Source organism: Podarcis tiliguerta (assembly GCF_965153285.1).
Source record: "Podarcis tiliguerta genome assembly, chromosome: 10".
NCBI lineage: Eukaryota > Metazoa > Chordata > Lepidosauria > Squamata > Lacertidae > Podarcis > Podarcis tiliguerta.
The window spans coordinates 3448375-3465772 of NC_139543.1; positions in this window are offsets into that span (position 1 = coordinate 3448375).

Below are 17398 nucleotides of genomic sequence, written 5' to 3' on the forward strand. Positions count from 1 at the left end.
AAGCCTTTACCTCTTCAGTACATTGTATTTTATTTTATTGCTATGGCTAGTGGCTGATGCAAATAAAACTTCTGATCTGCTTCTTACATCTCCTCCTGCACAGTTGACACACATGGAGTGAAACAATCTATCAGCAGCACCTATTTGCCTCCAGCTTGTAGTTTGCTTTTTTCCCAAGGTGCTTTCCCCCTCCAACTCTTGGCGCATGATTCACCTCCAGCGTTCCATTCTCTTCCCCACTGGTAGACTTCTGGGCAGTTGCAGCCTCCTCTTCACCTACCAGCTGCATCCCTTTGCAGCCCAAGTGTCATGGACTGCTTGGACACACAGAAATGGTTGGAGGCACCAGCTGGGGTACCCCCAAGGGAATACAATGAGGGAGAAAAGGGAGCAGCTTGGGTGGCAGAGATGTCAGAAGCTGAAGAGGTAACAGTTTTTAGTGAGCAGGGAGAGTCTGTGGCAGAAGCTGGAGAGAAGGGGGGCTGAGAGGCAGACATGAGTTAGGCTGTTGAAGAAGCCAGGGTGTCTCCCTGAACCCCTCTCCTTCCTTCCCCAGCAACAGCCCACAGGAGTCCATTGTCGTTGGGCTTTTTTCTCTTGAATTCTGCGTGAATGTTGTATGCTTTCCAAGGAACTTTCTGTCAGCAGCTCTCCAGCTGTCCCCCAAGATCTCAAAGCTTGGCAGCTCAGCTCTACACATACTGTACGTACAACCTGAGTCTAAAGTGGAGAGGGCCACAGAATCTTGCTTCTTCCTTCATCACTGTTGTAGATTCCAGCACAAGTCAAACATGGGCCTATGCCCAGGACAGTGTTTTTTAGGCAGGTATATTCTGCAGCATGTCATTGATGCGATAATAGTGTTGCAGCAACATCAAGGTGCTAGTGTGTGTGTGTGTTTTACATCCTTAAAGAATTTCTGCTTCATTTTGGGAAATCCTCAAGGAATTTGAATTCCCTGGAAACACAGCTCTAGAATGGAATTCCCCTGGCTACCTCCACCAAGCAGCAAAATCCATCCCAAGAACAGGTAATCCTTTTGCTTCTGTGGGAGGAGGAGGAAGAGAAGCAGCAGGGCGGGCTCCTCAGGCAAGAAGCTAATTTATATGCATTATATTTCTTAGCAAATAAGCCCTTTTTAGTTCAGTCATGTCCCGTTCATGCACCTAAAAGCCCTTTCTGCCTACACAGATAACACAAGCAATGGTGACACACACTGCTTTGTAACTCCACCACTGTAGTGGGGGGATTGTTGGGCTACATAGCAGAAGCACCCAGCTCTCCCAAGAGTTATTGACATCTTATTAATCAAGTAAAAATTGTTTGGGGTCGGGTGACAATTACTTCTGTGGCTGATTTTCAGCTGTGTCCGACCTGTTCAGTGATAAGATGTAAGTGTGGACAAGCTCTTCTCACTTATCAAATGAATATAGTAAGAAAAATAAGTAGAAACCATTTTTCACATTTAGGTATTCATTACTTTTAGGTGTGAATAGTATGGACAGCAGAGCCAGACCAGTCAGGTGATGCAGTCCCCAGAGTCCATTATGGACTCACTGTTAAGACTGTGTTCATGGAAGACAATCTTACTCGGCTACGTGTGATCGCCAAAGAAGAAGACGATAGAAATTGAGGCGCTACAGCCTTTTTTATGGACGTGGACTGAATGGGAAGATGCCTTGCATGTCCATGCTCCCCCAATGTCCGGTTGGTCCAACACTTCCATTCTCGGGCTCCCCGAAAGGCGGCAGCCATCCAGTAGGTGGAGGCGCACCTTGGGAAGGGGGATAGTGTCAGGGGGCAGGAATCAGCGTCACCTGCTGAACAGCAGCCTGGAGGGGGAAAAGGGGGGGGGGTGACTTCACCTGCAGCTTCAAAGAGTCCAAAGAGAAAGTGCTAATGAGAACCAGCTGGCTTCAGCCTGTTTAAGCAGAGCTCCCAGCAGCAGGCAAGAGAAGGAAAGAAAACTGAAGAAGCTTTTATTTCTGAAGCCACTGTGCTGTTTAGAAGGCCTTATATTAAGTGCTGAAGAAGGCTTTTAGGAACAGCAAAAGATATCAACACCAGGCGACCTGCTGTTTCCAAAACACAAGCAAAACTAGGCCATGAAAAACAAATATGAATTGGTGGAGAGGAAATGCGTGCTGAGCAGGAATGAAAATATTGCCGCCTTCTGTTGTTATCTTCAGGCTGGAATGAGATGAATTTCTGCAAACTTGTTTTGATACATTGGGTGGCATTTGGGGGCTTGTCTCGTTCTCATAATGTTCCTTTGAAGTTTGGTCTCTTCATTAATGCGGAAGTGATTGGTTGCATAATACTGTGTTAAAAGCAGAGTACATCTTGCAGTAATTTTCCACTATATGTAAAATAAGGCATGTTTAATTTAAAAGTAGTAGAGCACATAAATAACGCAAGCACCATCCCCTCAGCCCATGGGGACATTTGGAGGCTGAGAGAGGGCTCTCCTTTTAAGATCTATCTTCAATTTGATGAGATGATGAAACCTCTTCCAGTTTGCTTTGAGTTACTGAACTGCCTTTTATTAAAGTGCTGTAGGTTTGCCTTTCCTTCAAAAGGATTTCTTTACACTGCAATCACTTGTGTGATGACAATTTTGTCCAAATTGCGTATTACCAGGTTCACAGGTTTCCTGTTTTGAATGGAGAAGGAATGAAGATCTCAAGGTTCAAAGACTGCTGTCAGTATTGCAAATGAAGTTATTAATTTATTGACCATAATTTGTTTTTGCATTTTTATTTATTTTGACACTAATTCATAGATCCATTGTGCTAAGTAGGTGGAGCAACCTTTGCTTTATGTGTAGGTGTCATGGTGTCACCACACCCTGACTAAAACACCTCCATATGGAGAGTGCATTTACTTTGGTTCATACTAAGTGTAGAGGTGCATTCCTAGCTAGGGGCTGCAATCCCTCAGAAGGCCAGACAGGCTAGGTCTCAGCAGAAAAGGTAGTCCCTAGGGTGCAAGCCCAGGCTGGAGACAGTCAGCTGACCCCTCAGCTGGAATACTTTCAGCTGATTCTCCAAATCTGTTAGCCCACAGCAGGCCCTGTACACAGAACAACTTACTAGTCTTGTCAAATCATCCTTGTGAACAGTTACAGCAGATTCATTAGGCCCAGCATTCGAAACTCCCATTGTTCTAGGCGCATTTTGCGACAGGGAATTTCATTAATGCGAGCAGTTTCTGAGCTCTGGGAGCCGTACGGCCATTGCTGGAATGAAAGGTGGACCTTTTTCTCCCTCCCCACTTTCAGCCACTCTCTGAGGACTGGAGAAGGGACCCTCATAATAATATTGGAGTGGCCAGGGGAAATATGGCTTTGTTTTTTGCAGTCTTCAGATGGACTAGACCATGTGAAAAATGAATATAAGATTTTAGCTGCAGTTCATTCATTTTCAGCTTTGTATTCTTGTTATGAAAAAGCACGCCTAGACATTCTCTTGTGGCATCCATAACCTCGGTTTCAGGTGCCATTTAGCTCCCAGCTTTCATATCTCAGTTTTGAACATTGATTGGGCCTCACCTGATGTAGTATCTCTGGCCCTTCTGATCTTCATTTGGCTGCACTTGAACAGGACCCCTTTTTACAGCCTGCCTTGTAGTTAGACTAAAGCCAGACAGTAACTTTGCAGAACTTGTTTGGATATGAGAAAGCTTCAAGAACTGATAATCTGCTGATATAATGAGTGGAAAGTTGCATCCTGTGGACTTGTGGAGGGAACTTGCTGTGTTAGAAAACCTTTCAACAGGTCTGCTCTAATATCAGGAAGCATTAGGAACCAATAATATTTCAGCAGTAATTTTGAATTTGTGAACAACAGATTAACAACCCAGCCTAGTAGCAAGGAGTTAGGGTTGTCACTCATTCCCAGTTAAGTCATGAGGGAATCACACTCAGCGAGGGGAGGGGAGCTTTTATTACAAACCAGGCATGTGTAACACAGGTTACACACACAACACAGAATGGATATTCCCAGTGTTAGCTCTGTCAAATAAGCAGATTTGGTGGCCACCATGAGCAACAAAGAATGAGAGGTGTCAAACATGGTGGAGGTACTTTGCTAATCTGGTTTCTTCTACAGTTTCTGAGATGTAATGCTTTGCTACATAGAATCATAGAGTTGGAAGGGACCCCGAGGGTCATCTAGTCCAACCCCCTCTGACGCAGGAATCTCAGCTGAAGCACCCAAGACATATGGCCATTCAACCTCTGCTTAAAAACCTCCAAGGAAAGAGTCCACAAGAGGGTCCCACTGTTCCACTTGCATCTGGAATCCTCTGCAACATTACAGACTGTTTGCAGGGTGCTTTGTTATCCCTACCACACCAAGGTTAGGGAAACAAATGCCCTTTGGATCTTGGCCAATTTAAGATGAGAGAAGTTATGGGGCAGAGGAAATATTTTATCCTCTGTGTGCTTTGTTAACAGCAAGCTTCAGGAAAAGGCAAGGTGTGTGTCCATCTATATCTAATCCAATATTGGGGTGTGTGGGTGTATTCATATTTATATCACACCTTTTCACCCTTTTAAGATTCTCATCGGCTCACAAGCTATATAAAAACTAAATTAAAACAGTAACAACAGCATCGAACTTAAAAATTGGAAGCTGGTTATTAGAAAACACAGAATGGGAGAAAATCTACACCAAACTATCAGTGCAACAGAGCAAAAAATGTTTTGGTTGAGTACCAAATACAGAGGGAACCAACTGCCCTCCTAAGGTAGAGATCCACAACCTGAGCACTGTGAATAAAAAGAGCCTGCCCTGTGTCCTGGCCAACCAGCCTCTGATGGCAATGGGACATGAAGCAGGGCCTTCGACAGCCATTGCACCACTTGGAAAGCCTATGCAATATAACCACATCTTACATGCATTTAACTTGCGCATATTCAACCATACACTGAAATTGTGCAAGTTAAATCCAAGCAAGGTGGATAGCTTGGGTCATAAAGTGCAAGCTCGCTTGGGAGGTATGGCCTGTTTAGTGCCCTGGTCCCGGGATGCTCTTGTGAGATCTCATAGGGCCACCTGAGTTCTCGTGAGAGCATCCCAGAGCCAGCATGCTAAGCAAGCTGCGTCTCCCCAGCAAGGCCTGCTTGGGTTACTTGGTGGGAAAAGAGTGCTTAAGCTCTCCACCTTGTCTCCTGGGCAAGGCCCACTTGGCACGTGGGCTCCAGGAATATGGAGGTTCTCTCTCTCCCCACGCTAGCCATGGGGCAGCTCCTAGGCTTTGGGTATGCACAATTTTCATTTATGCATGGAAACCTTGCAGCCAAACCCCCACATAAGATGTGATTGCACTTTATATAGTTAAACAACTTAAAATGAATGAAAGGCTTTAGGTTTTCTGCTTATCACAATATGCTCCGGGGCTATGTGAAAAAGTGGGGTAACAGGAGTGGGGAAGTAACTTGAATCTAAATCTAAATTCTTGGGATCTTCTGAGTGAAGCCAATCTTTCTCATTCTGCCTTTACGGTCACTGAGTTCAGACACTGTGGCCAAAAAGGGTGGGAAGGCTCTGGAGGCTAGAGGCAAAATATGATCTCGTTTTTTGACAGAATTACAAGCCTGGTAGATGAAGGGAATGCAGTGGATGTAGCCTACCTTGATTTCAGCAAGGCATTTGACAAGGTGCCCCATGATATTCTTGTAAAGAAGCTGGTAAAATGCGGTCTTGACTATGCTACCACTCAGTGGATTTGTAACTGGCTGACTGACCGAACCCAAAGGGTGCTCATCAATGGTTCCTCTTCATCCTGGAGAAGAGCGACTAGTGGGGTGCCACAGGGTTCTGTCTTGGGCCCGGTCTTATTCAACATCTTTATCAACGACTTGGATGATGGACTCAAGGGCATCCTGATCAAATTTGCAGATGACACCAAACTGGGAGGGGTGGCTAACACCCCAGAGGACAGGATCACACTTCAAAACGACCTTGACAGATTAGAGAACTGGGCAAAAACAAACAAGATGAATTTTAACAGGGAGAAATGTAAAGTATTGCACTTGGGCAAAAAAAATGAGAGGCACAAATACAAGATGGGTGACACCTGGCTTGAGAGCAGTACATGGGAAAAGGATCTAGGAGTCTTGGTTGACCACAAACTTGACATGAGCCAACAGTGTGACGCGGCAGCTAAAAAAGCCAATGCAATTCTGGGCTGCATCAATAGGAGTATAGCATCTAGATCAAGGGAAGTAATAGTGCCACTGTATTCTGCTCTGGTCAGACCTCACCTGGAGTACTGTGTCCAGTTCTGGGCACCACAGTTCAAGAAGGACACTGACAAACTGGAACGTGTCCAGAGGAGGGCAACCAAAATGGTCAAAGGCCTGGAAACAATGCCTTATGAGGAACGGCTAAGGGAGCTGGGCATGTTTAGCCTGGAGAAGAGGAGGTTAAGGGGTGATATGATAGCCATGTTCAAATATATAAAAGGATGTCACATAGAGGAGGGAGAAAGGTTGTTTTCTGCTGCTCCAGAGAAGCAGACACAGAGCAATGGATCCAAACTACAAGAAAGAAGATTCCACCTAAACATTAGGAAGAACTTCCTGACAGTAAGAGCTGTTTGACAGTGGAATTTGCTGCCAAGGAGTGTGGTGGAGTCTCCTTCTTTGGAGGTCTTTAAGCAGAGGCTTGACAACCATATGTCAGGAGTGCTCTGATAGTGTTTCCTGCTTGGCAGGGGATTGGACTCGATGGCCCTTGTGGTCTCTTCCAACTCTATGATCCTATGATCCTATGATTCTAAGTCTAATTCCACAATGGGTACAATCTGAGGGAGCCACTATTCCCAGCCTGTGAAAAGTAGTGGAACTTGGCTATCAGACATTTTGAAAATGTGATAGTTACAGTACACTCTTGCAGTCCAATGCCGGGTTCTAGGCATTGCAGTGGGTTGGACTAGATGACCCTTGGGTCCCTTCCAACTTTACAATGCTAAGATTTAATAAAAGGTCCTTACAACATAATGCAGTTTAGTCCCATATGATTAAGCAATTATAAATAAATGTGATCCACCCTGTGATCCTCGGACGAAGGGTAGTATATAATTCTTTTAAAAGAAAGATACCTGGACACAACCCCTGATTTGTGAGCTGTTTGTGTGCTCTCATAGCCCCTTCCTCTGTGTAGTCAAGCCCCTCATTTTTATCATCATCATGTTTATTTCTATACAGGCTTTTGGCCCAGGCCTCCAAATCTTGCTTTTAGTACACCGCCCTTCTCAAGGCAGTTCACAGCATAAAAATACAAAATACAAGATGCATAATTAAAAACAAGAACAGAAACAAAATGAACCCATAACCTCCTCCTACCAAAGCAGTGAATGGATTAAGTATACAGTATAATAAAAACAAAAAGATAAAATAGAAACAAACTATGCACACTGTGAATCACACATTATACACAAACAGCTGTACTGCAGGGCAGGACTAGGTGGCTTAACATTCTGGTCGCTCAACTGGCAGCAGTTCTGTAGATGCAGAAAAAAAGGTCTGGAGGGGCTAAAGTTGGTGTCCTGATTTTCCAGGGACAGACCCAGAATTATGAAAGCCATTCCAGCTTCTGATTTGATCCCAGAATGTCCCTACTTCCCCCACCAGGACTGCTGCCGCCACTGAGCTCAGAGAGGAGAATGAGCCGGCTGCTGCGGCTGCAAGGGAGCATCCTGTTGACTCTCCTTGGGCAGCTCAGAGCGGCTGCTGGAGAGGAGGAGTGGCTCTTGCCCTGAGGCCGAGCTCTGCATGATGCCCCGGCTCTGAGGGGCAGGCAGAGGGCAGGACAGCCCCGGGGGAAAGAAAGGGGAAGCAGAGCAAGCGCAAGGAGTTTTGATTTCTTTAAAAAATAATAAAACTTTGTACATCTGCCCCTTTCTAAAACTTATTTGTTGGTGTGTGCTTTTCTTTTTGTAAATCTACCAAAGAGTAAATCCAGATGGGAATGGAGGTGTTGTCTCAGGACGGTGGAGGCCTGTGTGCTGCATCCGGTTGGTGCAGTAGTGGTGCCCCTCACCCTCCTTCTGATACGAAGGGGAAGGGATGGGGGGGGGTTGAGGAGGGTCAGTTGTGGGGAGTGAGAAATGTCCCTATTTTCATCTGAGGAATTGTGGAGGTTAAGGTATTCACCTCCCAGCCAGCAATAATCCTGTTTCTGCGGTGTCATGTACTGAGTTGAATAGGATCCAAACTGCAGCAGTCTGATTGGTCCTAGAACAATAGGATCCAAAATGCAGCAGTCTGATTGGTCCTAGAACAATAGGATTCAGAATGCAGCAGTCTGATTGGTCCTAGGACAATGCAGCAGTATGATTGGTTGGCAGGAGCCACCCAATCCAGCTCCAGATAGAAGTGAATCCACAACCTGATTGGCCTTCAGGAGAATTCCGGAATTAGCCAATCACGTGCAGCCCATTGTGTAAATAATGTATATAAAGCAGATACTTTGAGGGGACTTTCATTCCTCCTCACCACTATGAGCTGAATAAAGAGCATGAAATCCACTCTCGACTCTACCAGCCACCTCTCTCTACATTTGGCCAGGTTGGTGGGTGAGGAATGCAGACAGGGAGCGAGGTGCACTGGGAACGAGTTCAGCAGGAGGAGCAAACTGCCTCAGAAAAAACATGGCAGAGGGAGAGTACGTTACATGCCTGCCCTCCTTTGGCTTTCTAAGCCCTCTAGACTGCTTTGCCAAGGCTAAAAACCTCCTTAAGCAGGGGTGCCAATTTGAATAAAATATTGTGGGGGCCCAGATAAGCCCCCCCCCCGCATAATCAATCACATGATGCAGTGCACACATACCATTTGAATGGGAGTGCCCATCAACTTTGACCGGCCCCCTCAAATACTTTATTGTGGGCGCCAAAGCCCCCAAGGCCCATGGAGTCGACTCCTATGTCCTTAAGGCAACGATCTAATTTATCGACATTCTGTAGAGAGGAACAAATTCTGCCAGCATATTTAAATGATTTCTCCACAGTTAAAGCCACTCAATGAGTCAGGAATGGTCTGCCGTTTTGATTCCCTCGGCTCTCCACAAGACTATCCTTCCTGCCTTCATAACAAAGAGGAAAACAACACACATGCCTTGTAATATCCACTTGTTAGCACTTTAACCCCCAAAGGGTTCCCCGGGGAGATGACAGCATCTTCATAGTTGAACAGGAACTGTGTTGGCTTCCCATTTCCAAGCATGTATTTTAGGATTACATTCATTGGGTCTGCATTTCATACCTTGACCTTCCAGACTTCTTGGCTTATTCTTCCTGTGACACAGTTGCAGAGTATGAAGAGGCCCAAACTGGGGTGGGCTTAGGCCTGTGTTTCTCACTCTGCGTGGTGATACTGACCTAATATCAGCGTTCTAAAGTCTCATACTGAATCATTGCTTTTAGCTGTAGAAGGGGATTGTGTTTACATACCTAGAGAGGACATTAAAATAGACCAGGATTCACCCACTGATCTCAATGGCAGAGATTTAACCACTTCACAGATTAATGGGATATAAAGCATGTATAGGCGGCAGGTATTACTGAATTCATTAGGGTAGACTCTCAAGTATTTACTGCACAGCATTAGCCCTTATGCTACAATTCTACGCACACTTCCCTGGGAGTAAGCCCCCGTGAACACAGCGACACTGACTTCCAGAGTTAACATGCAAAGGACTGCCTCATTTAAAATGCTTGATTTGGTCTGTGCCCATAAAACTTGAGTGTTTTGTGTGGTTCATTGCTGTGTGCATGAATGCTGCATAAGCCGCACTGAATGTTAGAGAAGGCTGGGCGTTGCCTTTCCTCCCGCCTCTCGCTGGTTGGCGATGGCAGGTGCCAGGCTGACGCTGCTTTTGCCTGTTGCTCTCTATGCAGATCTCAATGGCAAGCGGTTTCCTGTTACTCGGGGTCAGGGTGTTGGCTGCTGTCAGGTCTCTTGGAGCATGGAGCATAAGCTGAGTTGCTCTGGCACCAAGAGGTGAAGGTCTTCGATGAGGAATCCTATAGCATCTTGTGCAAGGCTCAGCAGAACAACAAAGATGCCTCTGAGGTCAAACCATCTCTTCGGTCAGTGTGGATCACCGAGGTGCCTGGAGCGAACCGTGGGGCTCCACTGAGGTGCTGGCAGCATTCATTGGTCTCCTTGTGTATTACATGGCCTTCAGTGCCAAGAGCAACTTCCAAACATAATCTGCTTCAATAAACCTTTCATGCAAAAAAAAAAGGGGGGGGACGGGCATTATTAAAAAATAGATAAATAAATGTTAGCAATGTGTCCTGGAAGACCCTGTTTGCCAGCAATTTATGAAAGGAGCCCAGGTGTTGATTTTTTTCGTGAAGATTATGAATTCATATGGTAGTCCCACACCTACCTCCTCTAATCTAGGAATTATTCCCCTTTTGCTCCTAATGCAGCATTGCCGTATTAATGCTCACTTTCTCAGAGCGCTGTCATTTATGAATTACTGGACTCAGAAAGCTGAAGCAGAAACTACACTAAATGCAAAGCCAAGGGCACATGTGCGCCTAACTCCCCGCTATCCCACAGCAACAGGTAGCAGAAGGGGAGGGTGAATCTGTCAATTTTGGTTTCTCTCATTTCTCGTTTTTTCTGTCTCCAATTCTCCACATTTTCACAAAAGTTCATCATGTTTTTTAAAAAATCCTCAATAAATTCATCGGCATCTTATTCAAATGATCTAATGTAAACATTTTGCATTCAATTTTGCGTAATACAATGCATTCTGTATGCATATTTGAATGGAGACCTGCATTTTGGTCTGCATATTGTTTTGGAAAGTTGGCCTCTAAATATAAACTGAACTGAATTTCTCCCTGATCCCTAAGCAGAACTTATTTACATTCAACATTACAACATGCTACATCTCCTCCTCCCACTCCACATAATTGGCTGCTACTGCTGGGGTGGGAGGGTGTGGAAGAGACACATGGAACATTGTGTTCCTCTTCCCCACAAGGATGTCACAGACTACTATCTGGAGAAGGGTACATTATTCTATGGAATGTTATTGGGTAAAGGAGGAGCTAAATACAGAGCACCAGCTACATGTTTGGTATAATGTCTATTTTGACCAGAAACTGAACTACCGTATATCGTGCCTCTGCTTCCCTCTGATCTGGTTCTACAGTTTATTCCATGCATTATCTTGAAAATGATATGCCAAAGCAACTGCAGGATCAATGCCAAGGCTGCCTTGGCTGGGGACAAGCATGACACTTTCTCACCACATCACTGGCCCAACCCTGAGGCAGGACATGCTTGCAACCTGGCCTTTACATACATAGATACATGCATCATTTTATTTGTATCTTGCCTTTCCATACTCAAGGCGGCTTACAATGTGATAAAAATTACATAATTAACCACATAACTAGTCAAAAACAAAAAGCAAAACATCAAAAAGCACAGAACCAAATTGAACAATTTCCATATAAATCATAAGAAGATCTAAAATAAACAACCACTCCAACAACAAATGAATATTTATTTCAGTTTGCTCATAAAATATCAAACTTCCCTTTGCAAAACTGCACTTCATTTGATGAAACTCCATTTTGACTGGCTGCACAGGGAGTTTAAACAAGCACCTTGTGATAATCAGTTACTTCATAAACCACACTTTTATTTTTAGCCTAAAAGGACCTGAAACACAGAAGTAATAGTACCTTTGTTCAGAGGAGAGAGAAGAAAAACAAACTCAAAGGCTGAAATAATGTTTGTCCAAGGTAAACTGCACTGGCAGTAACATCTCTTTAGAATGAGGTATCTTCTAAGGGAGGTGGAGATGGGAGAGAGAAGAAGGAATGAAAAAAACCTGCAACATTCCAGCAAAGAACACAAATTAATAATTCAGTAAAACAGCAAGATCAGCAATGCATAGCAGTAGCCTTCATTGCTGAAGATTTCATAGAATAGAATCATAGGATCATAGAGTTGGAAGAGACCACAAGGGCCATCGAGTCCAACCCCCTGCCAAGCAGGAAACACCATCAAAGCACTCCTGACATATGGTTGTCAAGCCTCTGCTTAAAGACCTCCAAAGAAGGAGACTCCACCACACTCCTTGGCAGCAAATTCCACTGTCAAACAGCTCTTACTGTCAGGAAGTTCTTCCTCATGTTTAGGTGGAATCTTCTTTCTTGTAGTTTGGATCCATTGCTCCGTGTCCGCTTCTCTGGAGCAGCAGAAAACAACCTTTCTCCCTCCTCTATGTGACATCCTTTTATATATTTGAACATGGCTATCATATCACCCCTTAACCTCCTCTTCTCCAGGCTAAACATGCCCAGCTCCCTTAGCCGTTCCTCATAAGGCATTGTTTCCAGGCCTTTGACCATTTTGGTTGCCCTCCTCTGGACACGTTCCAGTTTGTCAGTGTCCTTCTTGAACTGTGGTGCCCAGAACTGGACACAGTACTCCAGGTGAGGTCTGACGAGAGCAGAATACAGAGCAGAATTTCCACTGAGATCTTCTGAGAGGTTCAGTTCCACTTGCTTACACCATCTGGCAAGTACGTGAGACAGGGCCTTATTGGTGCTGGTACTGAGTATAGAACTTTTTCTCTTGGAAAGCCCCCTGCCAATATCTAGAAGTATTATTCTTTTTTTAAAAATGCTTTTTAAAGACCTGCTTTCACTATTGTATGGCCCCTGGTGTAATTATTTATGGCACAGTTTTAATTGGTTATTTTTCTATTGTTTTTATTACATTCTATGAGGCAGTTTGGAGAGCTCTAGTCAGGCTGAAAATAATAATATAAATATTTCATATAACCTCTCTCCAGTTATTGAATCTAGTGTTTTTGGTTGTACAATTTTTACCATACAAGGGTGGGTGGAATAAAAATGCTGATCCTTCAGCCAAAAGAAGACAAACTCAGCGTGTAGGAAGAGTTTACTGTATATTTATTGCTGCACCATAAATCTAGAGGCCCCAGTGGATATCTCTTAAAAGCTGGGACCACAAATACAAAATTCAAGACACTTTTATAACAATTACATGCATTATCGCCTCGTGCACAATCCTTTTCAGCAATATGATTGGGTAACAGAACACATGGACAGCTTGTGGACCCCTAAAACTATTTTCATTGGTCAGAACAGCCTGCCCCTAATTACTATGGCAACAGGTATCTTTAAGCAAAGTTCATACAAAATGCTGCTTTTCTGCTATCTGTTCCATGAAGCCCATTCTGGGTCAGGAGAATTTATTGCTCTTCTGTCTTTCATGGCAGCCTCCAGTCAGCCGGCGATGCAGCTTCTTCTTCCCTCTGCGGTCTGAGGGGCAGAGAGCCATGGCGGCCTCAGACAGCAGGACATCATGGATGAAACTGCCACTGTTCCTTAGTCCCTCTTAGAGATGTAAAATTTCCAGAAATTTTGAAGCCATGAGGGAAAAAAAAATTCCCCTCTATTTTTCCCTGGAAAAAATATAAATTTTGGAAAAAATGAAAAAAAGTTCAGTGTGGCATAGTTTTACAAATAGTGTGAAACACAGTGTATATAAAAGTATTATTTTTGCAATAAAACAGGTAACCACCCCCCTTTCCCTCAAAAGCAACAAAAAAGCAAGAAACCATCAACATAAAAAATAATCAGATTTGCCCCTTAGCACCAACAGCAAATAAAGTTAAGGTCCACCTCAATATTTAAGCTCCATACAAGGTCTACCTTTTGAGTAGTGCTTAAAAAAAAAACAATCCCCAGAAGACACAACATATACATGCAGCTTATTCTATCTCATTTTCTGAACTACTGCTTTCATTTTCCATTTCTTCTTCATCTTCATCTTTGTCATTTTTCTCATGGACTTCTAAAAATTGGCTCTGGAAAAAAGGGGGGGACTTGCCCCCCCATTTTCCCGTTTTTTCCCCAGGTCTTCCCATCTCTACTTGAGGACAGCCGGGGCAAAGTGTAAGGCACTTTTTTTTGCATGCCAGACCCAGAAGTAATCAACATCCAGTTACTGAATAGTATGTTGCACTAAGGCTCAAACTCTGAAAGGAAAAGTACTGTGTGTGTGTGTGTGTGTGTGTGTGTGTGTGTGTGTTTTAAATTGAATTTGTTATTATACATTATAAACGGCATGATGGTAAGAGAGCTTCTAAACAGTTTGCAAAAATATGCAACAGAACATTAAAATGGTTGATAAAACACAGTTAAAAGCAGGTATTTAAGAGTATTCAAAAGATGATTTAAAAGATGGTTAAAAGGAAGTAAATTGCATGCAGCTTCTATGTGTTCAGATGGGCTGCCCTCATGAAAATGTTTTGAGCAGTTGCCAGAAAGAGGACAGCGAGAGCACCTGCCTGAGAGCTCCAAAGTGGGGGTGCTGGAAGGCCTGGAAGAAAAATGGAAAAATTGAGGGGGGGGGCAGGTTTTTTCCTGTTTTTTTCCAAAGCCATTTTTTCCAGGAAAAAATAGGCGGGGTGAATAGTGTGTGGAATATTCAAACTACATCAAACACCCCCCCCTGAAAAAAATGGCTTTGGGGGAAAGCGGGGGGGGGGGCACTGCTCTTTCCCAATTTTCCAGTTTTTTTCCAGGCCTTCCCATCTCTAGTCCCTCTGCTAGCAGTGGTCCGATGCTGAAAGCGGTACTGGTAGCAGAGGGACTCAGGAGCAGTGCCAGTCTCACCCACGATATACTGCTGAGTGAAGCCGCTAGTGCCGTCTGCCCCTCATACCGGTCCTGGGTGATATATTGATACATCGCCCAGGCCTATCAGCAAGGTTGCACTATGCTGAGTAGGGAGGAAATACGGGTGGGGAACTGCACAAAGGAAGCTGCAGACTAAAATTGCAAGAAGGCTTCGCTGAACAGGACTTAGATTATGAATAAATATAGAAGAGTCTTTGCCATGGCAATGCCATGGCAGTGCCTTTTTTCTAGGGAGAAAAGGTGCCGGTACTTACCATGAAATACCCCTCTCAGCCGACTGGCTGTGGCTGCAGGCTGGGGGTCGATGTGGGGCGAGCGCCCACCGAGGACCTGGAGCTGGGCTCACCAGTGCCAGGAGACATGGCCCTCCACCTCTATTGCCACATGTGAGGCCTTCAAGGAAACACGAGTCCTCTTGGTGTTGCCTGGCGCTGCCACTGATACTGCTGCCGCCGCCGCCATGGACCTGGTCCACTTGCTGTGTGCCAAGTGCCTTCCGCTAGCCTTGGAGCTGGCAGAGTGGCGGGTGCAGTGGCAGCCCAGCAGCTTCCTGCAACTATGCTACCGCAGGATGAGGACAAGGAGTAAGTGCCACTGCTGGGGCTGGCAATGCCGAGGGGCCTGCCCTCATGGGCGCAGGAGAAAAGGCACCCCCTCCTCACATGCTTGTTTTAGAAGCCATTTTGGGGGGGAGGGGGGAAGGTGCCACTACCATGTACCCGTGAGTACTGCAAAACAACAACAAGCCCACACTGACATAGACCACCGTTTTTATTCCATTTCCATTTGATTGTGGAAGGAAAAATAATACCCCTAAACTGCAAAACAGTCATAGACTAGAAGCAGCCACAGTTCTCCTAGAACAGCTAAAATACTTTAGCTACCTATTGCTGTTAAAATACCATAGAAGTGCTAAAACCTAAAATACCCCGACTAAGCACCACAGTGCAAATATTAGCAGTTTTCTCACATCCAAGTGTTACAGTTTCAAGGTTCCTGCAGACTTAGTAGCATTGTCCTATGCTAATTTTCACTTTGTTAAAGTGATGGCATAAAATCTATGCAAAGAAGAGCTTACCTGGGGCTTAATTTTCAGAGGAAGAACAGCACAATTTGTTGGCAAAATGAAGTGCTGCGCTATCATAGTATCAAAGCCGTATTTAGTTCTGACCAAAGTGGTGTTGAGATGGGCCTCCCAAACATAGCCAGTGAATGGCTGGTGAGAAAGCACTTGAAGCAGTTGAGGCTGCTCCATTCGGGCTAATGGGGAAGTCCCCCCCCCCAAACTCAGGCTGCTCTCAGGACCCCCACCTTGCCACTTCACAGCCAGTTCAGGGGCTGCTAGCTTCCTTACTCCCAGTCTGCCCTTGTAAAACTCAGCAGGGAAGGGGGGCAAAACTAGAATGAGTGGACTCTGTGCCTCACGGGCTCCACCTGCTGTTTGGGGCCCCTGCCTTCCACTTCACTAGTCCCGATGGCAGTTTATTTCCTGGGGTTCAATCCTAAAAAAAGCTTAACAACTTTGGTTGGCCCTCTAAGCTCTGGGTTTTGTGATGCTAGAAGGTTGTTGGTGTTATGAGGAATGAAGGAAGAAGCTGGGTCTGTTTAGCTTGGAAAAGAGGAGAATGAGAGGAGATATGATAGCCATCTTCAAATATCTCAAGGGCTGTCCTGTGGAAGAGGGAACAAGCGTGTGTTTTTCAACTCTGGATGTTAGGACTTGAACCAACAGTTTCAAGTTACTAGAAAGGAGACTTCAACTAAAGATCAGGAAGAACTTTCTGACAGTAAGTTGTTTGGCAGTGGAATAGTCGCAGAATCTCCTTCATTGGAGACATTTAAGCAAAGGTTGGGTGGCCATCTGTCATGGATGCTTTAGCTGAGATTCCTGCATTGCAGGGGTTGGACTAGATGACCCCTGGGGTCCCTTCTAATTCCAGTTGTTTGATTCTATAATTCCTGTCTCAGGCCAGACCTTTTAAAATTAGTTTGAGAAGCTTTTGTTTTGATCCCCCAATCCTAAAACACACACAAAAAAGATGATTTAGCGACAGTCCCTAAACTGAATCATTTAGCGACAGTCCCCGAGTTGAATTCCAATTCATTCAGAATTTGGCTGCGCGACTGGCTGGTGTTTGCTGTTCCTGCTGTGTGAATAACGTCCATTGTAAAACCAAACTGAAGTTAATTTCAGTTCCGGACTGCGAAGAGCAAACCTTGCAAGCGGAGCGCGAGGGCGAAGGAATGGGCCAAACGGCGGGGAGGGAGGCTGTTAAAATGCAACCTTATTCCAATTCTTCCCCCCACCCCCCGGGCTGGAGCAGGCAGATTTCTTCCAGGACAACACAGTTTTTTTACAGCTGCTCTGCTCCCCACCCGCCTCGAGAGCATGCAGTTTCTGAAACTACGAGGGGAAAATGATCTTCAAAATGGAAAAACTCTAAAACCAGTTTTCACTTTGCACTGGTAGTAAAGATCCCCGTTTCCACTTCGCATTCGCGACAAACCCCCCCGTGATTCCCCGCGCCGCCTCTTCCCTGCGGACGCTGCAAAGGCGCCCCCCCCCCGGGATCCTGGAATGTCGATGGGGAGGCGGGCCTTCCCGCGAGCGACGTCCTCCCTCTCCAATCCGCGGGCGGCGGGGGCGGGCTCTCCGGACTTTCCCCCCGTCCTTTTGGCCGCTCCCTTT